Source organism: Lactuca sativa, chromosome 2 (genome assembly GCF_002870075.4).
Source record: "Lactuca sativa cultivar Salinas chromosome 2, Lsat_Salinas_v11, whole genome shotgun sequence".
NCBI classification, from domain to species: Eukaryota; Viridiplantae; Streptophyta; class Magnoliopsida; order Asterales; family Asteraceae; genus Lactuca; species Lactuca sativa.
The window spans coordinates 20,893,200-20,920,043 of record NC_056624.2 but is presented as its reverse complement, the minus strand read 5'-3'; positions in this window follow the sequence as shown (position 1 = coordinate 20,920,043).

Below are 26,844 nucleotides of genomic sequence, written 5' to 3'. Positions count from 1 at the left end.
AATATTGTGATACATGCCAGGGGGTGTTACAAAAACTGTTTCCAAGCTCCTCATCAATGTAATCCCCAACGTTATCCTAGACCTTCCGAAAATCCACCTGCACACAAGCCAAACATTCCGACACAAAATCTCTCCTCGGAACCCCACGAGACTCCAAAGTATGACAAACCACAAATTGTTTGTCACAAGTGTGGTCATGCAAACCACTTTGCCAAAGACTTCCTACCAAAGATCAAGGACTCTGCATACTATGCACGTCGAGCACAAGAGATCGCTTCTAGTGAGAAACCCTTCGTTATTACTGTGTAGAGGGACGTGGAAGGATATTCATCATCTCGAGATGAAGATGATGTGAGTACTGGTAGAAGCGCATGTCTTATGGCTTGACAAACCATCGAATGTGATGAAGGCAAATGTTCATCTGGATCAGAGGAAGATGATGATGATGCTAAACCAAACTACTGCTACATGGCGACCAACGACCCACCCGACAGAAGAATCATTCAATAGGAAAAATTCATGATTGCTGATAATAATTTTCATTTATCTCTTTGTGAACCATATCTTAACCACATCTAATCAGATATGAAAACTATTTACAAAGCCTTTGAGTATGCCATAGAAGCCAGTGAGAAGATGGAGAGTGAATTAAATCGTCTTAGATTACATTTTCAGGATAAGAAGCTTAAAATAGAGTCTGTAGAAAATGAACTTGTGATGTCAAAAGATGAATGTATCATTCTTAAAGACAAATGTGAAATCACTTATTCTGAAAGAAATGCTTTGATTTTAACAACAAACATCTCAATGCCAAAGAAGATGCCTTACATAATTCCATAGAAATTCTTGAAGCAAATGAAAGGATGACTCACAATTTTCTTCACCCTTGGTCTAAAGCACCTGGTCTCAGAAGCGTGTTTCCAAAACCCATTGCTTGTCCCTTGAAGGACTTACAAAATCTAACTTTTTTTAGAGACATTCCGAACCACAAGCATTCGAATACCCTTGTCTCACCTTTGTCACCCCTTCATAAGACCTTGGAGGCTTTTGGTTCCCTGGTTCCTAAGTTTCAACTAATAGTTGTCAAGTGTCCTAATTCCATGCCTCTTCCACCTCATATGCCCCTGGACCTGAATCAGACCTTAGAATTTTCTCTCATCATTCCCAATGCTATAGTTCACATTTCAAACCATAGTCCTTTGAAGAATTGCATTGTTGAGGAAATCATTCCGGAGACAACTAGACCTGACTCTGAAAAACTAGATTTCATTTGGGCATCCTTAGATGATGGCGTTGATGTAGAAACCATATGTGATAATTCATCCAATTCATATGTTTTGGACTCTCACGTGAATTTTAAAACCACCTTAGTGCCAATCAAACCCAAGTTTAACAACCCATCTGTTGGCCAAACTTCCAAGTCAACATCTGACTCCAGGAAGAAACCTTCTTTGAATACAAAAAATGTTGTAGATCCTAGGATAGAAGCCAAAACTGAACTAAAAAGGAAATTAGGTCTAGATAGAATTCCAGATTCATTGAGAACTTTAAGAAGAAAGTATCTTGGACTGTGAGCCCATCCACTAGGAACCAAAGCACCTTTGTACCCAGTATGATTCTTAAAAGGCCATCCATCCCTCCTAGTCGTATTGTTCAAAACAAAGATGTCAGTCCCATTCCGGAAAAGACAGTTGATACTTGTCCCATAAGAAATAACTCTCCTCGTAGTTTTTCCTCTGTTTTCATTGCTAAATTTGATGGGATGATTTTTAAACCTCGTCAGCTTTCAAAACCGAGTGCACTATCAGAAACATTAAACAAAGAACGCTTGGTTAAAAACACTGTCACTCAAACTTTTTCAAAGAATTCAAAACCAAAATTTGGGTGGAGAGCTAAGAGTGTTGAAAACGATTTTGCAACTTCAAGTAACATTGTGATTCCTACAACTTCAAAAAATAGTTGGTCCAAGAAAAGTTTCTTCGGAACAACCTATCATTGAATACGATTTATGGATTAGCGAAAAGACCTTGGCATTTTGCTTCTTTCCCAAAGGATCTCAAAACAAGCCGTCCGATAATCCTATTGCTTAAAACTCACTACCAAAGTCCAAAGTTCGTGCCTAAGTCCCAAAACCTAACTCGGAGGCTAAAAACTCCAAACTTCACTATATTTTGCAGACACTCTGTGCTTCAGAACCAGATACAATATGGTATATTGATAGTGCTTGTTCCATGCACATGACGGGTCAGAAAGACTTTTTGCATTATATCAAACTTTCACAAAAGGTTGGCTATGTGACGTATGGCAACAAATCTAACTCTCAAATTTGAGGTTATGGCATCCTCAACAATGGAAACTTCTATGTATCGAACGTGGCATATGTAGCTGACCTAAAGCACAATCTAATCAGTGAGGATCAACATACCGATGCAAATTTTCAAGTTGAATTATGCAAGAAACATTGTTATGTCATGTACGAAGACCGAAATGAATGTTTGATCAAGTCAAATCGCAAAAAGAACATGTATCCTCTTGACGTCAACATGATCGTTGGCAAGCCTCAACTCTATCTTTTCTCTAGGGTAGTTCCTGATGTCAGTTGGCTATGGCATCGAAGGCTTTGCTCATCTTAACTTTCTATATATGAACAATCTTGTTTCTGGTGAAATGGTCAGAGGTTTGCCTCTCCTCAAGTTCAAAAATGATCATCTATGTGTTGCCTGTGAGTGTGGGAAGCAATCGAAGAAAGGTCATCCTGTCATCATCGAAAAATCGATCTTGGAACCGTTAGAACTGCTTTATATTGATCTATGTTGACCTTCCACAGTATAAATTCTACATCATAAGAAATACATTCGTGTGATTGTGGATGATTTTACAAGGTTCACCTGGATTTTCTTCCTCATGGTCAAGTCAAAAACCGCCACAAAACTTATTACCTTTATTAAAGGTATTGAAGTTCTAGTGAAACTACCTGTTCGACAAATTCGAAGTGATATTGGCTCGGAGTTTACCAATGTCACCACTAAGAACTTCCTATTCGAGAAAGGTATTGATCAAAATTTCTCAGCTCCCTATAATCCTTAACAAAATGGTATATTCAAAAGACACAACAAAACTTTAGTCGAAGCTGCTTGATCAATGCTCAATTTTGCAAATCTTCCACTATATCTCTACCATGAAGCCATATCAACAACATGCTTTACTCAGAATCGTAGCATCACCAATCGACACCTCAGTATGACACCGTACGAAGCCATAAATGGTCGTAAGACGAGTATCTCCTTTGGCTGTCGGTGCTTTATCAAGAACAATCATGATCAGCTCACGAAATTTCACCCCAAATCCGATGAAACAATCTTTCTTGCATAATCAGCAAAATCAAAAGTCTGCCAAGTTCCGAATCGACGAACTCGTGTTCTTTAAGAAAGCTTTGATGTCACCTTTGATGACAACTACGTTCGGAATTCTGGCCCAACCCATGTTACAACCCACATCATGGAGTCCGATGCTCCATCGCCAAGATGTCCGAATCCACAAATAATTAATGAATTTGATTTTGAAACCATGTTTGGAACATCAGAAACAATTGTTGATTTGGAAACATGTTTGGAACATCAGAAACAATTGTTTCTAGTCCTATTCCTACATTTCCTCCATTTGATTCCAAACCAATTCAACCTTCATAGGCTGAGGGGTAGATTGGGTTTCCCTCTTTTAAATCAAATGTTGAAGGATTCCAAGATGCGGCGGATAAATTTGTTGAATTCAATTTTATTCTGGACAACAACAAGAACAACAACAACGTCAACTTCTTTGACGTTCCGTACAAAAATGATGTTGATATTTTCGGTTCAGAAGTCCAGGGGGGGCATCATCCTCCAATTCAAGTTGTTCAGGGGAGAAACACTACCCCGTCGTTGATGTCAGATCATCTGTTGTAGAAGAGCTTCCGAGACTACACATCTGGACCAAGGATCATCCTCCAAACCAAGTCATTGGAAATCTAAACATCGGTATTCAAACTCGCTCTGCCACTAACATCCAAAATGAATGTCATTTATCGGCATTTATCTCAATGGTTTAACCAAAATCCATCAAGGAAGCACTTGAATATGCTGATTGGATTACAATGTTGCAGGAATATTTGGTATCATTTGATAGAAATGAAGTGTGGACTCTCGTTCCTCCTCCTCAGGATCATCCCAATGTACGTACGATATGGGTGTTCCGAAACAAGCTAGACGATGCAGGAGTAGTAATTCGAAACAAAGCAAGATTGGGGGCCAAAGGATTCACACGGATTGAAGGACTTGATTATGACAAGACCTTTGCTCCTATTGCCCGTCTTGAAGCCATCAAAATCTTTCTTGCTTATGCAACTCATAAAGGCCTTAAAGATCACCAAATGGACGTTAAGAGTGCTTTTCTTAATGTTGAACTTTATACCAAAGTGTATCTCCAACAGCCTCCGGGGTTTGTCAATCTTTCTTATCCGAACTATTGCTACAAACTCCGAAAAGTTGTTTACGGCCTCAAGAATGCTAATCGGGCCTGACACAAGACTTTCACCGAATTTCACAAGCGTTCTGGTTTTCAAAGAGGAATTCTCAATCCTACCCTGTTCTGAAGATCAAATGGAAAGCATCTCATGCTGGTTCAAATCTATGTTAACAATATCATTTTTTGATCCACGGATTAATCAATGGTTGCTGATTTTGCTAAGTTAATAGTTAGTTGATTCCGAATTAGCATAAATCATTAACTAAGTTTCTTCCTTGGTCTCAAAGTAATACAGACCAATAGAGAAATCTTTATTCACCAAGAAAAATACATTTCTGAGCTTCTTAAAAAGTATTCAATGGACATTTGTGCCTCTGCCAAGGTTCCTATGGGTTTCGATCGCAAGATCTTCTTGGACCCGTCAGGTGTTGCTGTCGATGGAAAAGAATTATAGAGGAATTATTGGATCGCTACTCTAACTAACAGCATGTCATCCAGACATGACGTTCTTCACATGTTTGTGTGCCAGATTTCAAGTCAATCTAAAGATGTCTCATCTTTTGGTTGTTAAGCAAATATTCAGATACCTCAAAGGTACAAAGAGTATCGGAATATGGTACCCAGCAAATGAGAGTTTCCTTCTACAAGCATACTCTGATTCAAACTATGGTGGTCTTTAATTGGATAGGAAAAGAACCTCTGGTGGCTATCAATTTTTGGGAGGAAGGTTGGTACATGATATAAAATCCAAGATTGCACAGACTCAAGCTGAATATCCACATCCAGATATCATCATTACACTTTTCAACTCGGCCCATTTCTTTCGAACCTATAAAAAGCTTTCAGAAAGCCATTTGTCACGTTACACTCTCCAAACATTCATCCTTTTCTCTCTGCAAGAAAAGTGTTCTTCGAGCTCTCATAACCTGCAACAATGGCGTCTTAACAATCCGCCCCAAAAATCAGCAAAAATGCTTCCACGAAAAAATCCTCAAAACGTTCTGTCTCATCATCCTCAACTGAACAGTTTCTCCGTGATACCACGCAAGTCTTCTCTTTGGATCCCATGGACTATGACGAGTCCATCCGAGTCATGATCGAGTTTATTGTTCGCCATCCCATCCCAGTTCCACCCACCAAGATTCTTGACCCACGAGTTCCCCTTCGTCTCCTTCACACAGCTTTTGACATAATCAAAATCGAAGGCAGAGTTCTTGAGATAAGGATCACTGGTGATCGTATTATACCAGTTCACAAGCCAACTTTCTTGAATGCTATTAGGATTCCAGAAAACCCTAAGGGTTTCAAGGTTCAAGAACCGTCGTCTGAAGAGTTTCAGACTATTCTCGGCCACATTAGGTATGATGAAGTGTTCAAAGCAAAGAAATTCAAGAAATCTTCAGTTCCTAGGCTATGGACAATCCTTATGCACTTAATCCTTCGAGGTCTATATGGGAAACATAGAGGCACATACACAATGAGCAAGGATTGGCTCTACGTCCTCTACATCATCTTTTCAGGGAAGACAAACGTTGTGGATCTAACGGAAAACTTATGGAAAGACTTTCGGAAGTTTGCTGTCCATCTTCATCCCGTCCATCTTATGACTTCGGACTCTCATCATCCTCGCTCAAACCAGTTGATGAAGAAATCAATATTGATGATCAAGCTCACAACACTCTTGAAGGAGAAACTGAAACCAATCCTCCCAAGGATGATCAAGCAACAACTGCCAACAAAATTGGTCCTTCCAAACTGCCTGGTAATCTAGAGCATGATAAATCCATAACAACGGGTTCCTCTTCGAACACGTGATCATCAGTAGTAAACTTTGCTGATCCCTTCGCCTTGCTAGAACTGTGAGACAATGTCTCTGCTGCAGTTTCCAAGGTTGAGTCATTGGACAAGTCTGTTGCCCAACTTGACTCCGAAATTGATACCAAAGTGTCTGGTCTGGACACTAAGTTGGATGTAATTCTCTAATCTCTCTTGGACGTCAAGAAGGAAGGTCCCTCAGATGAATATAGAGCTCAATAGTTGGATCAACTCATTTCCCTCAGTCTTAAGCACACCATTGAGGAGGTCGAACATAAATACAATTCAAGTGTTGATCACTATTTTGACACCATCATCACCATGCTAAAAGTAGATGATGACATGATTACTGCCACCAATGAGCTGATCAAAAAGACGCATGTCAGGCATGAGAAACAGATTCAAAGGATGGAGAAGGAGATTAAGAAGAAAAATGAGAAGAATCTCATTATGCAACAGGTTCTCATTAAACTTCTCAAGGCCTGCTGGAATAACGTGGACGTTCCGAACAATAAGTTCGATGACATGTTGTCCATTCATGGCTCTTTGTTTGACCATCTTAAGGATCAGGCTCCGACTGTTGAAGCCAATGACGCTTTTACCCTGTGCAACGCGTGTTTCGGGTATTGGTTGGAATTTTCCAATTGGGGAGGTTATATGCATGGACTCGGCGAGTTGGTAGTCAAACTCGTCGAGTAGGGTCGTTTATCGTGGACACGGGTCGGAAGTAACTCGATGATTCGGAAGGCCCGACTCGACAAGTCAGGGCTGTTTAATGAAAACCCTAATTTCAGGGTTTGCTCCCTATATAAACATTATTAACAGCCTCCACAGCCTCCCATTTCCACCCTATAAACTGTTCACGGCCGCAAACCCTCTTGTGAGAGAAGTGAGAGCCTTGGTGAGATAAATTGGTGAATCTTGGGAAGGATTTCAAGTTGAAGGAATAACGATCAAGGGAGAAACATTAGATCCAACATCTACTTCATTTTAGGCACTTTACTGAGGTATTAATTCGTCACCTTAAGCCTTGAAGTCTTAAATCTCCATTTAAATGATTATGGTAACTAATGGAGGAAAATGGAATCAAGCTTGGATCTGGACCTATCACAGTGATATGGTTCTAGATCAGGACCTTCTTAGGTCCCAAATAGCATAAAGTTGCATCTTTTTATAAGCTTATCCCCTCTCCATGCATGAAAACCTTATTTAAAGGATTAGTTTTGGTGCATGGCCATATGAGGCAATGCATACACGTAAAGATTGCAACTTTATGTGACATATGCCCTAGAAGAAGATAGATCTGAAGCTTGGGACCTTAAGTCCCATTGGAAAGGACCGTAAACATGTTGGACTAGGGGAACTCGATGAGTCGTGAAAGTGACTTGGCGAGTCGGGAAGGGTTTTATCATTCACGGTCAAGGGTTCACGGGTAAGGGTTCATGGACATGGGTTTCCGGTTGGGAGTTCACGGCCGTGAACAACAAGGAACTCGACGAGCCACTGGGATGACTCGGTTAGTTGGTGAGTTAAACAAGGAACTCGACGAGTGTTAGGTCACACTCAACGAGTCAAGGTCAGAATGGATTATAGACCTTGACTTTGACCAGAGTTGACCCTGGGGGTATGTATAGGGTTATATTGAGTTATTTACTCATTGATTATAGGTAGTTTGGGAGGAACAACGTGGGATATATCTGACTTCAGTTTCCCAGTTCATCCTTTCAGAGTTGAGTCTTCTCAATACCAATGGGTCTAAGGAACCAAGGCCGACCCATTGTATGATAGTTGGTATACTTGTTGTCTTAAGAGGTGTGTGATATATTTAATTGTAGCGATATGCGGTAGAGATAGCCTTCGTGGCTAATGGTAGAGATAGCCTTTATGGCTAATGGTAGAGATAGCCTTTATGGCTGATGGTAGAGATAGCCTTATGGCTAATGGTAGAGATAGCTATTATAGCAAATTGACATGTGTTATGTGCTAGAGGTAGCTTATATAGCTAATTTGACATGTGGATGTTGTGTGGGGTATGCCCTGGGGGAATCACTAAGCTTTCAGCTTACCGTTTGTGGATTTGTTTCAGATACAACGGAACCCAAGGGAAACGCAAGACGTAATGATTTGGCGTGCACTCTATCTCTCTTTTCTGATATGATTTGCGGACACTCTAATTTTTAAATAATAATAATGTGTAATGATGGCGGATTTGAAAACAATTATTTGGATTTTCATGTTTTATGAATTATGATTGACTTATTAAAAGCCAAAAATTTCTTTGAAAAATTTGGGTCGTTACACCCTGCAGATGAACACCAGCTTCAATATGGTGTTTAATCGTCTCGGAATTTCAACACTCGGCATTGCTTGCCTCAGTTTCCCGGCCATCTGATGCACGGAGGGGAGATGGCCCAAGCAACAGAGATAATTTTATCCCATCGAAGCTTGCCTCGGAGTTCAAACTCGGAGATGAGTCTGATTATTAATATGTTCAGATTTTTTCCACTAGTACTCCCTCCAGTAATGATGACGATGAAGATGACAAGCATATCACCAATACAGTAATAGAAATTCAAGCTCCAAGGAAGTTCCTAGCCAAAAAATTTTCCGAGTAAGAGAAAAGGATTTGGTCTTCTGTATTGTGGTCGTCATCCCTAGCTGATGTTCTAAAACGAAGCCGTGAAATGGCTAAGGAAAAACCGAAGCTAACCATTGACACTTTTCGAGCCATTCAATGTTGCCTCTGGTTCCCTCGCCCAAAATTTCTCCAATAGATAAAGGTTCTCCACTTCGGAAACCTGATAACATCCTTAAAGAGCCCTTGATTCCTCCTACTCCTGAATTCACCATCAATGAAAACATGCAGCACGTCATCTCGGTCCTCAACAAGCAACAAGACAAGGGAAAAAAGCCCATATCGAAATTTCAAAGCTCCAAACCATTCTCCAAAATCTCTGAAGGTTGATCCTAGGGTCTGATAGATCAAGCCCTAGAAGAGAGCATCCTAATTCAAGCTGTGAAGCACAACCCTAACCCGATGTTAGGATTTTCCCCACTCTGCAGAGAAGGAATAATTCATGATTTATATATTGTTCCTTTCAAGTATTATGACCTCCCAACCCATGATTCGGACCAACTTCATCTTCCTATCTCTCCATATGGCATGTTCTACATCAAGGTAGACATACCCTAATACTGGTTCATCAAAATATGATCCTCAAGTGATCATCAGAACCAAAAGAGAACGCTTGAAAACTTTCTAAACCTTGAACGTACGTCCCCAAAAAGAAGTGTGGTCTCGGAAGAGAACTACCAAGATGTATGGGTTCAGAAGGAAAGTTATGATGAAGTTTCATTTGGATTGCCTCTTACATCGCTTCTGTGTGTATCAGAACAAGACAACACAACTCACAATCACAGACACCAACTTCCCAACCATCAATCCTAATGACATCTTGACCATTACTCCTCACTTTTGAACGCATCAAGACAGTCAGATGAGCATGGTTGCATACAACTCTACAATGAGTTACTTAAAGGATTATGTCACAGATTTTTGTAGATGCGACTTTGAATTGGCTCACTTGTTCAGAACTGATAAGTTCTTGGAAAAGATCGTGTAACAACATAAATTTCAAAACAATATTTCACTTTTTAATAATGCAATTTCGTTCATAAAAATTCCCAATTCTCAATGTATCACATAACAAATCAATAAAATCACATCCCAAGATCAAATATATGAAACTCCGATAGTGTGTACTGGTCATGCTGGCGCCTTCTTGCAATCCTCATTGGTACCTGAAACACATCACACAAACACTGTAAGCACAAGGCTTAGTGACTTCCCCAAAGTAACACATACAACACATAAGCCTCTCGAGGCTACAGTACGACCCTCCGGTCGATGTGTCTCAGCGGGACTCTCCAGTCCCGTAGCTCGTTGGACCCTCTGGTCCGGTCATAGCTCGTTGGGCCTTTTGGCCCGGTTTGTATCGTTGGACCCTTCGGTCCGTTCTATATCGTTGGACCCTCCGGTCCGATCTATACAATCACATAGCATACATATATCATATTGCACATAATCTTATACATACACTTAGCACACAAGACCCTCCGGTCTACACATATATACCACTCTAGGTTATGTATAGTGACAAGACTCACCTCGGGTATCTCGGACAATCTCGCACTCGAACACACTAGTCTAGCCCCCGCCTAAAGGCATAAACAACACTCTCAAATAAATAATGGCTCTCAAAGGCTAGATTAAATCCACTCTACAATTCCACAAAAGGGTAAAAGACCATTTTACCCCTCCCTGACCCAAAGTCCAAAGGTTGACCAAAACCCTAAAAGTCAAGGGAAGTCAACAAGAAGGCAGTACGCGGCGCGTACCTTCTATGTACGCGGGGCGTACGCCGACGAACCACAATCGGGGTCTCAACCCCTTATGCTGCGCGTACTGAGAGTTACGCCCAATGTAAGTCTCAGTTTCAGCCTTTCCTTCGATTTTGGTCTTAAACGGTTAAGACAGTCATTCAACTTCCAGATCTGACTCTCCCTAAGCCTCTTATCCCATAAAGTTGGAACCTTTAAGCCTTTGCATGGCTGTAAAGGTCCCTACACCCTCTAACACCTTTTCTTCTTCCTCAAAAGGTCTAGTTCTCATGCATGGTTTAATATTTACGTCCAAGATTGCCTTTTTATGAACCTACAACTCTTGTAGTCCTAAAGTATGATAGATCTAGGTTAATGGAGACCATTTGATCATAAAGTCTCCACCTTGGGACCAAAAAACCTAGAAATTGGTCCAAGAAGCACACAACACAAATGACAAGGAAAGTTTTAAACTTTTTACCTCAGAAAGAAGCTCTAACCTCGATCTACTCTTGTCCACCAACTCCTAGCTCCCAAAATGGCCGCGTCTTCTCTTTCACCACCTTGAAATAGCACTCTGAAGCTTAGAACACCAATACACTAGCTAGAACGCAGGAGGACTCTCTATTTGTATTTCACTCTCAGGAATGGTGGCTGAGGATAAGGCCTAAGCATTCCTTTTATAGTGCACAAGCCACAATTTAGGGTTTACATCTGGGGTCGCTACGCCCAGCGTAACCCTGGGTACACCCAGCGTAGCTAGACGAGTCTGCGTCCAAATTAAGTGCGCGAGTGCGCGCAACATACTCTTCAATACGCCCAACGTACTCGCTTGCCTAACATTTCAAATTAAGGGCTTAACTTGGCAACTTGGGAAAAGGAGAAGGGTTTAAGAGACACTCCTGAATTCGAGATGTTACAATTCTCCCTCACTAGAACCAGACTTCGCCCTCGAAGTTTCATGCCGCAAACAACTCCGGATGCTGCTCCCGCATCTTTGACTCCGGCTCCTAATTCAGCTTGGACCCTCTCCGATGTTTCCACTTGACCTGAACCAGAGGCACCACCCTTTTCCACAGAACCTTGACCTTCTGGTCCAAGATCGTGATCGGTCTCTCAACATAATTCAGGATCGCATCCACATGAATATCCTCCAGCGGTACCACTGCTGACTCGTCGGCTATACACTTCCTCAGCTGAGACACGTGGAAGGTATCATGAATCTGACTTAATTCCGCAGGTAGCTCCAAACGATACGCTACCTAGCCTACCCTCACAGACACTCTGAAAGGACCGATGTACCGGGGCCCCAACTTGTCTCTCTTCCAGAATCGGATCACTCCTTTCCAAGGAGAGACCTTCAGGAGTACCAAATCTCTGATGTGAAACTCGAGCTCGGATCATCTCCTATCCGCGTAACACTTCTGGCAACTCTGAGCTATCACCAACCACTACCGGACCTGCTGTATCTGCTCTGTCGTCTAAAGCACTAACTCAGTGCTACCAAACACTCGCTGCCCGACCTCTCCCCAGCAGATGGGAGTCCAACACCTCCTCCCGTACAACAAATCAAAGGGAGGCATACCGATACTCGAATGGTGGCTGTTGTTATAAGAAAACTCAGCCAACGGCAAGTGCGTGTCTTAACTTCCTCCAAAATCCAACACGCATGCTCGGAGCATGTCCTCGAGCGTCTGAATCGTCCGCTCACTCTGCCCGTCCGTCTGTGGATGGTAGGCGGTACTGAAATGCAGCCTCGTGCCCAACTCCTCATGGAACTTCTTCCAGAATCTGGAAGTGAAACGTACATCCCGATCTGACACAATCGAGATCGGCACTCCATGTCGTGATACCACCTCCCTCACATACAACTCTGCCAACCTCTCTGCAGAAGAGCCGAGACTGATAGAAAGAAAGTGAGCGCTCTTCGTCAGCCGGTCGACGATCACCCAAATTGCATCGACACCCTTCACGGTCTTCGGCAATTTGGTGATGAAATCCATAGAAATTTGTTCCCACTTCCATTGGGGAACCTCAAGTGGCTGCAACTTGGCATGCAGACGCTGGTGCTCGGCCTTAACCCTGCGACAGGTCAAGCACCTCTCAACAAACCATGCTACATCCCTCTTAATACAGGGCCACTAAGAATCTTTCTTCAGATCCAAATACATCTTAGTGGTGCCGGGATGGATCAAGAATCTCGATCTATGCGCCTCCTCCATCAATGTGGTGCGCACCCCGCCTGCATACGACACCCAAATCTGACCCTGAAAGGTCATAAGCCTGCGTCAATTGGTAACGAACTCCGGTACCTGCCCAATTACCCACTCTCTCTTATGGTTCTCCGACCTCACAGCCTATGCCTGGACCTCCCGAATGGTGTCCAACACTGGAGCCATCACTGTCAACCGCATACAGATGTCTCGAATCGGAGCACTCTCCGCCCTACGACTCAGGGCATCAGCTACAACATCAGCCTTTCCCGGGTGGTACAGGATATCACAATCGTAATCCTTTACCATATCCAACTATTTCCACTGGCGCATATTCAAATTGGGCTGATCCATCAAATACTTCAAGCTCTTGTGGTCTGTGTATATGGTACACCGAACCCCATACAAATAGTGACGCCAGATCTTAAGGGCGAACAGTACTGCCCTAACTCTAGATCGTGGGTGGGATACCTCGTCTCATGAGGCTTTAGTTGCCTTGATGCATATGCTATCACATGCCCCCTCTGCATAAATATTGCACCCAACCCCGATATCGATGCGTCACAGTATACCATAAAATCCTCCATCCCTTCCGGGGGGGCTAACACCGGGGCTTCGCATAATCTCTGGCAAAGTGTTTCAAACGAGGTCTGCTGCTCTGGACCCCATGAAAAAGCAACACCCTTGCGGATCAACCTGGTGAGTGGCATGACGATCTTGGAGAAATCCCTGATAAATCTCCAATAATAACCTGCCAACCCTAGGAAACTCCTGATCTCGATGGGTGATCTCATCATTTCCCACCTCATAACCACCTCAATCTTGGCCGGATCGACCAATATCCCATTCTGGTTAACGAAGTGTCCTAGGAACTCAACGTCTCGTAACCAGAAATCACACTTGGAGAATTCGGCGTAAAGCCTCTCCGATCTCAAAACTCCGAGGATCTCCCTCAAATGCTCCTCATGCTGCTCTCTAGATCTCGAATACACCAATATATCATCAATGAACACGATCACCGAATGGTCGAATATCCGCCTACACACCCTATTCATCAGAACCATGAACGCCGTCGGCGCATTGGTGAGCCCGAAAGGCATCACCACGAACTCGTAATGCGCATAACGAGTTCTGAACGTCGTCTTCTATATATCCTCATCTCGCACTCTCATATGATGATATCCCAACCTCAGATCAACCTTGGAGAACCAAGACGCTCCCTGAAACTGATCGAACAAATCGTAAATCCTCGGTAGTGGGTAACGGTTCTTGACCGTCAACTTGTTCAACTCCCGGTAATCAATGCACATCCGGTGTGAACCATCCTTTTTCTTGACAAAAAGGATCGGCGCTCCCCACGGTGAACTACTTGGTCTAATAAACCCCTTCCCCAGTAGCTCCTAAAACTACGAGGATAACTCCTGCATCTCTGGCGGTGCAAGTCGATAAGGCGCCTTAACGATAGGCGTTGGCCCCAGAACCAAATCGATGCGGAACTCAACCTGCCTCTCGGGAGGCACACCCAACAACTCCTCGGGAAAACATCCAGGAACTCGCGCACTATCGGAACATCATCAATCGAACTCAGCCTCTCGGCGGCCACTCGCGTATCCATCACATAAGCTATAAAGCCAATGCAGCCCTGCTGTAAACTCTATCTCGCTCTGGCAGCCGAACAAAATGTTGTCCCATAACGGGTACCCTCGCCATAAATCAAAAGAACTCCCCCACTAGGGTCTCGTATGGTCACCAGCTGTCGCTCGCAGTCGATAACCGCTCCAAAAATGCTCATCCAGTCCATGCCCACAATGACATTGACATCTCCCATCACAATCGAGATCAAATCAATCGGAAACTCAACGCCGAAAATCTCGAGCACACATCCTCGACTCACATCAGTGGCATACACCGCTCGCTCATCAGCTATGGAAACTCGTAGAGGTCGACTCAACGCCTCTCGCTGGGTACTGATGTGCTGACTAAACGCTAAAGACACAAATGGCCGACTCGCACCCGAGTCAAATAACACCAAAGCAAGTACATAACTCACAAGAAAAGTACCTACTCATATCGCAATATAAGCATAATATCTCATAACTCAGCATAAATAAAAGAAAGAATACATACCAGCCACGACATCGGCCGCTGTGCGGACCTCCTCCGCTGTCAAATGGAAGGCTCTCCCGCGAGCCTTTGGTGCCTCGGCCTTCACTGGTTGGGCCTCAGTAGCTTGGGCAGTAGGTGTACATCCCTGTGCCTATCTCTGCTGCAGCTGTGGGCACTCGGTCTTCCGATGGTCGGTCTGGTTGCAATGGAAGCAAACCATGAATCCCTGGGGACAATCCCTCGCGTAGTGTCCCTCCTTCCCACACTTGTAATACACTCCATCTCTACACACTCCCAGATGGCACTTTCCGCACTTCCCACAAGTGCGGCCCTTTGGACCCCCAGATCTCGAATCAGCGGGCTTTACCCGCTTGGCTGCCGGTTGCACCTCTACCGGTCGCATGTCCCTCCTCTAAGACTCGGCCTCCTCCCTGACCTGAGTCTCCAGCTCAGTCTCCTTCTTTCGGGCATTTACCTGGAGCTCGGCAAATGTCCGGTATGACGAGTTCGCCACGAACTCATGGATATCCCTCCTCAATATGCTCAAGTATCGACTCATATGTGCCTGCTCAGTCGACATGTGCTCAGGGAAAAACAGCGCCCTCTCATGAAATATCCTCGTAATCACCGTAACAGACTCAGTTCCCTGCTTAAGGGACAAGAACTCCTGGGCTACACGTTCCCTCTCCACAGGCGGAATATACTCATCTCGAAACATCGTGGTGAACCTCTCCCAGGTCACCGTAGTAAGCTTTGCCGTAGTGAAGTCTACCGTCACAAACTTCCACCAGTCCTTCGCCCCCAAGCGAAGCTGGTTCAGTGCAAACCGAACTTTTAAATGCTCTGGACACAAGCAAGTATACAAACATCCCTCAATGTCATAAATCCATCTCATCGCAGCGATCGGATCCTGCGTCCCGTCGAACTCTGGTGGCTTCATGTTGCTGAACTCTTGGTACAACAACGAGTCACCCCCTACGGCCTCGCAACAACGACGGTTGTAGTGGCCGCAGCAACAGCAGCATCAATAAGAGCAGCGTAACGCTCGTCAAAAGTCTCAATCAGAGTGGTATTGATAGACCCAAACATCTCCAGTATCTCGGCTCGGATGGCAGCAGACACCTCCTCATGAATCAAACTGCAGATCTCCTCATCACTAACACCACTGCTCTTAGGTGTGCGGCGTGTGCCAACCATGATGTCTTTCTAAAATTCAACACAAAATATCAGAGATCCACTCGAGCATACTCGCACTCGATAACTCAACCCTACTTGTTTCCTACTACCCTGTGGATTCTTACTTGGACTGCGCACTGATACGGTGTCTTCAGTAGTACGGGCCCTTATACTACCGTCCACTTTGCATCAGTATTCACCCCAAGTCCTCCTCCATGGATCCCAGATCACAAGTACTCTACATCTCGCTAGAATAGGCTACCCTTCGGTAGACCTTTCATAAGCTCCTCACTTCTACCTACTCACTCTCAAGCATCTAATAGCAGCAGAAATCTCCCTAGGCTAAGGCATCACAAATCAGGCCACTCTAGTCCAAATATGAATACCTAACCTACTCTAACATGCATATCATATGATAATCATATCTTATAACACATAATGCAAGGGTATTTTAGGAAATCACCATTCGGGCACTGGCAGACCGTACACACTGCTTTCTTCTGTTTTTCTCTTTTGCTTGTTTAGAAAAATTGTTTATTTTATTAAAAAATTTCTCAAACCCTCAATTTGAGTTCATACACGCCCGAAGGTTCATCTGAATCCCTCAAACCAAGGCTCTGATACCAACTTGTAACAACGTAAATTTCAAAACAATTTTTCACTTTTTAATAATGCAATTTCATTCATAAAAAATTCCCAATTCTCAATGTATCACATAACAAATCCATAAAATCACATCCCAAGATCAAATTTATGAAACTCCGATAGTGTGTACTGGTCATGTCGGCCCCTTCCCACGATCCTCACTGGTAGTTGAAACATATCACACAAACACTGTAAGCACAAGGCTTAGTCAGTTCCCCAGAATACCACATACAACACATACGCCTCTCGAGGCTACAGTACAACCCTCCGGTTGATGTGTCTCAGCGGGACCCTCCACTCCCGTAGCTCGTTGGACCCTCTGGTTCGGTCATAGCTCGTTGGGCCCTTCGGCCCAGTCTGTATCGTTGGACCCTCCGGTCCGGTCTTTACAATCACATAACATACACATATCATATTGCACATAATCTCATACATACACTTAGCACACAAGACCCTCCGGTCTACACATATATACCACTCTAGGTAATGTATAGTGAGAAGACTCACCTTGGGTATCTCAGATAATCTCGCACACGAACACACTGGTCTAGCCCCCACCTAAGCACATAAACAACACTCTCAAATAAATAATGGCTCTCAAAGGCTAGGTTAAATCCACTCTACAATTCCATAGAAGGGTAAAAGACCATTTTACCCCTCCCTGGCCCAAAGTCCAAAGGTTGACCAAAACCCTAAAAGTCAACAGAATTCAACAAAAGCCAGTACACGGCGCGTACCTTCTCAGTACGTGGGGCGTACGCCGGTGAACCACAACCGGGATCTCAACCCCTTACGATGTGCGTACTGAGAGTTATGCCCAGTGTATGTCTCAGTTTCAGCCTTTCCTTGGATTTTGGTCTTAAACGGTTAAGACACTCATTCAACTTCCACATCTGACTCTCCCTAAGCCTCTTATCCCATAAAGTCGGAACCTTTAAGACTTTGCATGGCTGTAAAGGTCCTTACACCCTCTAACACCTTTCCTTCTTCCTCAAAAGGTCTAGATCTCATGCATGGCTCAATATTAACGTCCAAGATTGCATTTTTATGGACATACAACTCTTATAGTCTTGAAATATGATAGATCTAGGCCAATGGAGACCGTTTACTCATAAAGTCTCCACCTTGGGACCAAAAACCCTAGAAATTGGTCCAAGAAGCACACATCACAAATGGAAAGGAAAGTTTTGAGCTTTTTACCTCAGAAAGAAGCTCCAACCTCTGAAAAGCTCAGATCTTCTCATGTCCACTAACTCCTAGCTCCTAAAATGGCCTCCTCTTCTCTTTCACCACCTTGAAATAGCACTTTGAAGCTTAGAACACCAACACACTAGCTAGAACGAAGGAGGAGTCTCTATTAGGGTTTCACTCTCAGGAATGGTGGTTGAGGATAAGGCCTTAGCATTCCTTTTATAGTACGCAAGCCACAATTTAGGGTTTACATCTGGGCTCGCTATACCCAGCGTAACCCTGGGTACGCCACGCCCAGTGTACCTAGGTGAGTCCGCATCCAAATTAAGTTGGCGAGTACGCGCAACGTACTCTTCATTACGCCCAGCGTACTCGCTTGCCTAACATTTCAAATTAAGGGCTTAACTTGACAACTTGGGAGAATGAGAAGGGTTGAAGAGACACACCTGAATTCGGGATGTTGCAGATCGACTTAAACTGCCAGAAGCTAAAATCTTGGCAGAAGGGCCAATTGATGAACTAGTATTCGGGTATTTCTACCTCCAAAGCTCTTATAAAGTTTGTCAAAAATGCAGCTAAGTCTGATGCCCTCGAGCATGTGATATCCAAGTTTATAAGTCAACTTCAATGGTATCTTGAAGTCCAAGATTGGTTGTTCAGAGCTCATGTGTTCATCCAAGGGGAAGCCAACTAGCTGACTAGATTGCTAAGTTCACTTACGGGGAGATGTTTGGAACCTAAAAGTGAACCTCTACCAATCACAAGTATTGAAGATACAAATTCAGCAAGTTCTGAAGTAAAAATGGAGTCCTGAGTGAAGACCATTCCGAGATGGAGCAAAGATCTGAGATTGATAGTCTATTTATACATTTATTATTTCTTGTCTTTTATGTGATGTAACATTTCCGTTTGTATCAATTAGATAATCAATTGTCAGAAATTATTTATTATCTAGTCCTAGGAACATTTAGTAGTTTGTACGATGTACCTCCTTTTCCTATATAAGGAGGGATTCTAATGACAAGAGATACATGAATTGTTCCTCCAAAGATAGCATATATTTCTCTTAACTCTCTTTCACTTTTCTCTCAAGTCAAAACCCTTCACAACATTTATCTTGTTCATTTATTGTCTTTACATTGATTATACTCGTAGTTTCTTCATTTAATACTTGTGTACTTTGTTGAATATTTACTTCAAGTCTCGATTGGTATTACCAAACTTGACTGGAACATCAATTAAGAGTAGACGTTGATCTCTAAGATTCACTCAAGGTTTGAGTTTTCAAACCTTATCCTTTGCATTGATTCTAGTACTCACACTTAAAATTATTATTTTCACAAAACAATAATTATTACCTAATTAAATACAAGGATTGATATTATTTATTAATAATAATATTAATAATAAATGTACAAAATGTACCAACTTTATTGAGGTATTAATTCTTCATCTTTAGCCTTGAAGTCTTAGATCTCCATTTGGATGATTATGGTCATTATTGGGGGAAAGTGGAATCAAGCTTGGATCTGGACCTATCATAGTGATGTGGTTCCAGTTCTGGACCTTCTTAGGTCCCAAATAGCATAAAGTTGCATCTTTTTATAAGCTTATCCCCTCTCCATGTATGAAATCCTTATTTAAAGGATTAGTTTTGGTGCGTAGCCACGTGCGGCCATGCATGCACGTAAAGGTTGCAACTTTACGTGACATCTGCCCTAGAAGAAGATAGATCTGAAGTTTGGGAACTTAAGTCCCACTGGAAAGGACCGTAAAGATGTTGGAATAGGGGAACTCGGCGAGTCAGGAAGGGTTTTCTCATTCACGGTCAAGGGTTCACGGGAAAGGGTTCACGGACATGGGTTTCCGATTGGGAGTTCATGGCCGTGAACATCAAGGAACTCGACGAGTCACTGGGGTGACTCGGCGAGTTGGTGAGTTATACAAGGAACTTGAAGAGTGTTAGGTCACACTCAACGAGTCAAGGTCAACATGGATTGTAGACTTTGACTCTGACCAGGGTTGACCTAGGGGGTATGTATGAGATTATGCTGAGTTATTTACTCATTGATTATAGGCAGTTCGGGAGGAACAATGTGGGGTATATCTGACTTTAGTTTGCCAGTTCAGCCTCTGATTGGTGAGTCTTATCACCATACCAATGGGTCTAAGGCTCCAAGGCTGGCACATTTTATGATAGTTGGTGTACTTGTTGTGTTAAGAGGTGTGTGATATATTTAATTATAGCCATATGCGGTAGAGATAGCCTTCATGGATGATGGTAGAGATAGCATTTATGGTTAATGGTAGAGATAGCCTTTATCGCTAATGGTAGAGATAGCCTTTATCGCTGATGGTAGAGATAGCCTTATGGCTAATGGTAGAGATAGCTATTATATCAAATTGATATGTGTTATGTGGTAGAGGTAGCTTATATAGCTAATATGACATGTGGATGTTGTGTGGGGAATGCTCGGGGGACTCACTAAGCTTTCAGCTTACCGTTTGTGGATTTGTTTCAAGTATATTGGAGCCCAAGGGCAAAGGCAAGGTGTGATGATGCAGCGTGCACTCTATCTCTCTTTTTCGATATGATTTGGGAACACTCTAATGTTTTAAAAATACAATGATGTGTAATGATGGTGGATTTGAAAAAAATTATTTGGATTTTCATGTTTTATGAAGTATGATTGACTTATTAAAAGCCAAAAAATTCTTTGAAAAATTTGGGTCGTTACACCCTGCAGATGAACACCAACTCCCTCATTTCGGGAGTTCAAGGTGTGCGGAGCGCCAAAGTTTTTCGGGGTCAAGGACCCCATTTTTAGTCGACGCTGGATCGTGGATATCAAGAATGCCCAGCATACAAGTTCTTGTCCGGGTGCCTTAAATATGGGATTTGCTTCCTGTATGCGGAGAGACAGAGCCCGAGATTGGTGGGGTGAAGTTACTAGCCAGGTGCGAGCAGCCAGTGACGCTAAGATGTCATGGGCTGAATTCATGCGGCGATTTGATTTGGGGTTTGCACCAGCCATTGAGGTGCAGAGGATGGTGATGGAGTTCCAGTAACTCCAGCAGACCACCGAGACTGTGGCGGAGATCACCGCCAAGTTTCGGGAGTGAGCATTGTTGATCCCACAATATGCTACTGATGAGGATATGCATAGGACGAGATATCATTCCATGCTAAGGGATGATATCTAGGAGTTTGTAAGCTTTACAGGGTGCAAAACCCTGAATGAAATGGTAGAGAAGGCCCGGTAACGGGAGATGGTGTTGGACTTCCGCACCAAGTGGAAGCTGGAGTAGGGATATCAGTGGGACAGGCTAAGAAGCCTAATACCTTAGACACTTCCAGCAAGGGTCAGTAGGGTCGGGGCCAGGGTTCCAAGTGCAGTAGGGTGCACAGTGGAGCTTGTCGTATTGCAGCCTCGGGGTGTCATGCATGTCGCCAGCAGGGCCATATGAGCAGGGACTTTCCCACAAAGGGCTTTATATGTTTTCACTGCAACCAAACTGACCATAAGCGGTTCAACTATCCGAAGTTGCAGGGAGGGGGGAGCGGTGGCGGCACCTGCACCTACCATAATGAGAATTACCGATGGCCTCCCTACTAAGGTGGAAGCCCTGCTGCTGAAGAGCTGCGCGTTTCAGCTGACAACCGAGGAGGCTTGGGCTGCGCCAGATGTTGTAGCTGGTAGGTATCTAGTATTCTCTATTTATATTATTCTTGTATGACTTATGTGTAATCTATGCTTTCATAGGGACCTTTACGGTCAATGGTATGTCTGCCTATGTCTTGTTTGATTCAGCTGCTACCCGATCGTTTATGTAACTTGTGATTAGCAAGAAGTTCCAAGACACGTTGGGGGCTTTGGGTTCCCCTTTTGAGTTAGAGAGTGTGGACGACTGCACTGTTAGTGTCGCAAGGCTGTATCGGGATTGTTTCTTGAATGTGCTTGGTGAGAGATTTTGTGTCAACCTAGTCCCGATATCGTTGCGAGGGTTGAAAGTGATTATCGGGATGGATTGGTTAGGAGCCAACGGGGCCATGATTGACTGTGAGCATCAGTTGGTGATGGTTTGAACCCTAACTGGGGGAGAACTGGTGATACATGGTGATAGGGAATCACAGGGGCCTACTCTCTATTCGGCTGTGAGGGCTAGGTGGTTCATGCAGCAGGGTTGTTCATGATTTTTAGCTTAGATCTCGGATACGAGGGTAGAGACCACGAAGGAAGTGGGCAGTGTGCCGGTTGTAAAGGATTTTCGAGACTTTTTGCCCGAGGAGTAACCGGGAGTGCCTTAGGAGAGGTAAGTGGAGTTTCAGATTGACTTGGTGTCGGGTGTCGCACCGATTGCAAAGGCACCATACCGGTTGGCACCACCTGATATGCAGGAGTTATCTACACAGCTTCAGGAGTTGTTAGACCGAGGGTTCATTCATCCGAGCAGTTCCCCGTGCTGAGCACCGATCCTTTTCGTGAAAAAGAATGATGGATCCCAAAGGATGTGCATTAATTATAAGGAACTGAACAAGCTAACGATGAAGAACCGTTATCTGTTGTTGAGGATCGATGATTTGTTTAATCATCTGCTAGGTGCGTCTTGGTTTTCCAAGATTGATCTTCGGTCAGGGTATCATCTGATGAGGATTAGGGAGGAGGACATACCGAAGACAACTCTCAGGACTCGGTATGGGCACTATGAGTTTGTGGTGATGCCATTTGGGCTCACCAATGCCCCAGCAACGTTCATGGATCTCATGAAAGGGTGTGTAGACCGATGCTGGATCGGTCGGTGATCAGTTTTTTATGATATCCTGGTCTATTCTAAGACTAGGGAGCAACATGAGCAGCATTTGAGGGATGTCCTGGAGCCCCTAAGGGCGAAAAAGTTGTACGTCAAGTTCTCCAAGTGTGATTTTTGGCTATGAGAGGTAACCTTTTTGGGGAATATAATTAATCAGGAGGGTATTTTGGTTGATCCAGCCAAGGTTGAGGCTATGATGCGGTGGGAAGTACCGAAGAATGCATCAGAGATTCGTAGCTTCTTGGGTTTAGCGGGTTATTACTGAAGATTTATCTAGGTTTTCTCCAAGATTGTTGTGTCATTGACCCGTCTGACCAAGAAGAGTGTGACGTTTTGATAGGGTACGAATCATCAGTTGGCCTTCGAGACCTTGGGATGGAGATTGTGTGAGGCTCTGATCCTTAAACTACCTGAGGGATTAGACGACCTGGTGGTGTACTATGACGTATCGATTTTAGTGTTAGGTGCAATACTGATGCAGAGGGGGCACGTGATAGCATACCCCTCGCTACAGTTGAAGCCACATGAAGCAAATTATCCCACTCACGATCTGGAACTGGGGGCAGTGGTGTTTGCCCTCAATATTTGGAGGCATTACTTGTTTGGAGTGCGGTGTACCATTTACACCAACCACAAGAGTCTGAAGCATTTGATGGATTAGCAGAACCTCAACATGCAACAAAGGAGGTGGTTGGACATTCTAAAGAATTATGACTGTGAGATTCTATACCATCCAGGGAAGGCCAACATAGTAGCCAACGCTTTGAGCTGTAAGAAGACGGGTTCCCCAATTGGGAGTGTGCATTTGAGAGTGACGGTGATTTCCCCATTGTTGGAGATGATCAAAAAGGCTCAGGTTGAGGGAGTGAGGAAAGATAATTGGAAGATAGAGAGAATTTGAGGACAATAGCCTTTGTTTATTAAGGATAGTTGTAGCCTCTTGACGCAGTGTGGCCGGGTGTTGGTACCGGTGACTGGGGGAGTGAGACAGAAGATATTAGAGGAAGCGCATAAGTCGTAGCTCTCTATACATCCAAGAGCTACGAAAATGTATAGGGACTGACATTGAGTTATTGGTGGCCATGCATGAAACAGGAAATTTCTTGGTTTGTAGAGTGAAGTTTGACCTGCAGGAAGGTTAAGGTCGATCATCAACGGCCTCATGGTAAGGTCCAGCTGCTACCCATTCCCATGTGGAAGTGGGAGGACATCACGATGGGCTTCATTACGAAGTTTCCAAGGACTGAGAGGGGTATGGATTTCATATGGGTGATTATGGATTGACTGACGAAGAGTGCCCATTTTATTCTGATTTCTGAAAGTATATCCGCGGAGAAGTTGGCAGATATTTACATGCGTGAGGCGGTGGCTAGAAACGGGGTGCCTATGTCGGTAGTCTCTGATTGTGATGTTCGGTTTACATCCAGATTCTGGAAGAAGTTCCACGAGGAGCTAATCACTCAACTACATTTTAGCATGGCATATCACCCCCAGACCGACGGTCAGATCGAAAGGACGATATAGACACTGGAGGATATGATGTGGGCATGCGTGTTGGATTTTGGAGGGAGTTGGGATACATATATCCCACTAGCAGAATTTTCGAACAATAACAGTTATCATGCCAGTATCAATCGAGCCCCGTTCGAAATGTTATATGGTCGAATGTGCAAGACGACAGTTTGCTGGGATGAGGTTTGACACCGGGTCATGGGGAGCACTGAGGTAGTGCTCAAGACTACTGGATTAATTCATCAAGTGTGCGACCAACTGTGAGTTGTACAGAGTCATCAGAAGAGTTACGCCGACCGACAGCGTTTAAACTTGGAATTTTAGGTGGGGGATTTTGTACTATTGAAGATGTCACCTTGGAAGGGAATCATTAGATTTTGAAAGAGGGGTAAGCTAGGACCCCGATATATTGGGCCATTCAGGATTTGAGCCTGAGTGGGTAAAGTAGCCTACCATTTGGATTTACCAGAAGAGCTTAGCCGGATTCACAACACCTTCCATGTGTCTCAGTTTTAGAAGTGTGTCACTGACGAGGCCGCGGTCGTCTCGTTGGGTGACATCCAAGTAGATGAGAGCCTGAACTACATTGAGAAGCCCATTACGATTCTGGATATGAAGACCAAGGTTCTTCTGAATAAGGACGTAAGTGTTGGATTAATGTCTAAGTCCATAACTATATTTGGTAAGACTTGACCCGACCCGGCATGGTCCATTTGGGTTGCATACCATCATGCACTTGAATGAGAGAAATAAGACACTTATGGTTATTAATATATTATAAGTTCTAGTATATTAATAATAAGAATAATAAGATTATTTAATTAGTATTGATCAAGAATTAATCTAGGATTAATTAAGTGATCAAAAGAAGACTAATTAAATATATGGGTTGATTGTGTAAATCATCCATACTTGTATAGTGGGCTAATGCTCCATGGATAATCAAGTTGGGCTAAAACCCATAGGATGGTCCATGGATGCTCCATGGTGTATTTGTACCCATGGATCCAAGGAAATGGAAAGCCATGACAATTAAGAGTTTACCCTAATTGTGTAACTATATAAGCATCTTATTATTGAGGAAAAATTGGCCACTAGAGATAGTGAAGAAAGGGCTAGCCGATTTTGATGAGTGTAGAATTCTCTCAAGTCATTCCAAGTGTTTTGATGATTGTGATTCCATTTGAGGTGTCACACTTGGGGCACTAGGCACTCTAGCTTCATGAAGACTTTCTACACCAAAGAGGTATGTATTCTATCTTGCTATAGTTATTGTTTTGTATGCTAGATTAGGATAATACCTTGGAAGTTCTTATTTGCATGTATAATAGAGAAAACATAGATCCAAGGTATTTAGGGTTGCATGTACACTTAGGAGTGTTAGAATGCTCAAAACCCAACAGTGGTATCAGAGCCTAGGCTTGTTTTCTTGTTATACCTGCAATAGAAGCTGAAAAAACGAATCCGGTGCTGTCTGGCCATCAGACTCGGCGAGTCCATCAGGAGACTCGACGAGTCCATGCCTAAAAAGTGATCAATTCGATCCAACTCGCCGAGTTTGTTCATGCACTCGACGAGTTGGACCCCCAGACAGCATATTTTCGAGTTTTTTGGCTAGAAATGGACTAGGAACATTACCCTAAGTTGTTTTTGAACTTATAAACTTGTTTTTGATGTGGTAATGTTCATGCTAATCCATTTTCAAAGATAATTGTCAATAGATTCATGTTTTGTATTAGTTTAAGGTTTAGACTAATTACATGAAAAAGTTTGATTTGAATTATCTTGTTCTTATGAGTTGCTTAGATTAATAGAAATGTTGAGTGAAATAGTTGTTTTCAATCCATTTTAATCTAAGAGTTGAGTATAAAATGTGTTTGTGTAACTTGTGCTCAAGTTACATGAAGAGTCACATTAAAGACTCATAAAACTCATAATAGTTGGCAATGGTTACAAAATGAAGAGTCTTGTGTCTTTGAATAACTTTTTATGACTCCATAACTTGTCCTCAAGTTATGGAAGTTCAAGAGTCACTTCATTAAAGAAAAAATATGTAACCATAATTAAATCCATAAGTTATAAAATAAAGGAAAAGTTAGTTCTTTTATTAGTTTAAAGCCTTCCATAACTTGTCCTCAAGTTATGGAACTTGAAGAGTTTTTGGATTAAAACTACTTTAAACACATAAGTTATGGAATTAATTAGTTTTGAATAGTTTCAAAACTTGCCCTCAAGTTTTGGAATTTGAAAAGTTTTCAAGTATGAATACTTTAATTCCATGTTAGCCCTTAGAATTTTAAAAGTTAAAATTCAACCCTTATACTTTATAATATTATAAGTTAATAATATATATATGTATAAGAGTAAAGTCAGTCTTACCGCTAGTACGCCTCATTCACGAAGCCGGTCTATAAGGTGGGTATAAGGTTGTTGCCTATAAAATGGCAACTTAATGGGTGTCCACTCTCACCCACCGCTTGCTTGACTGGTG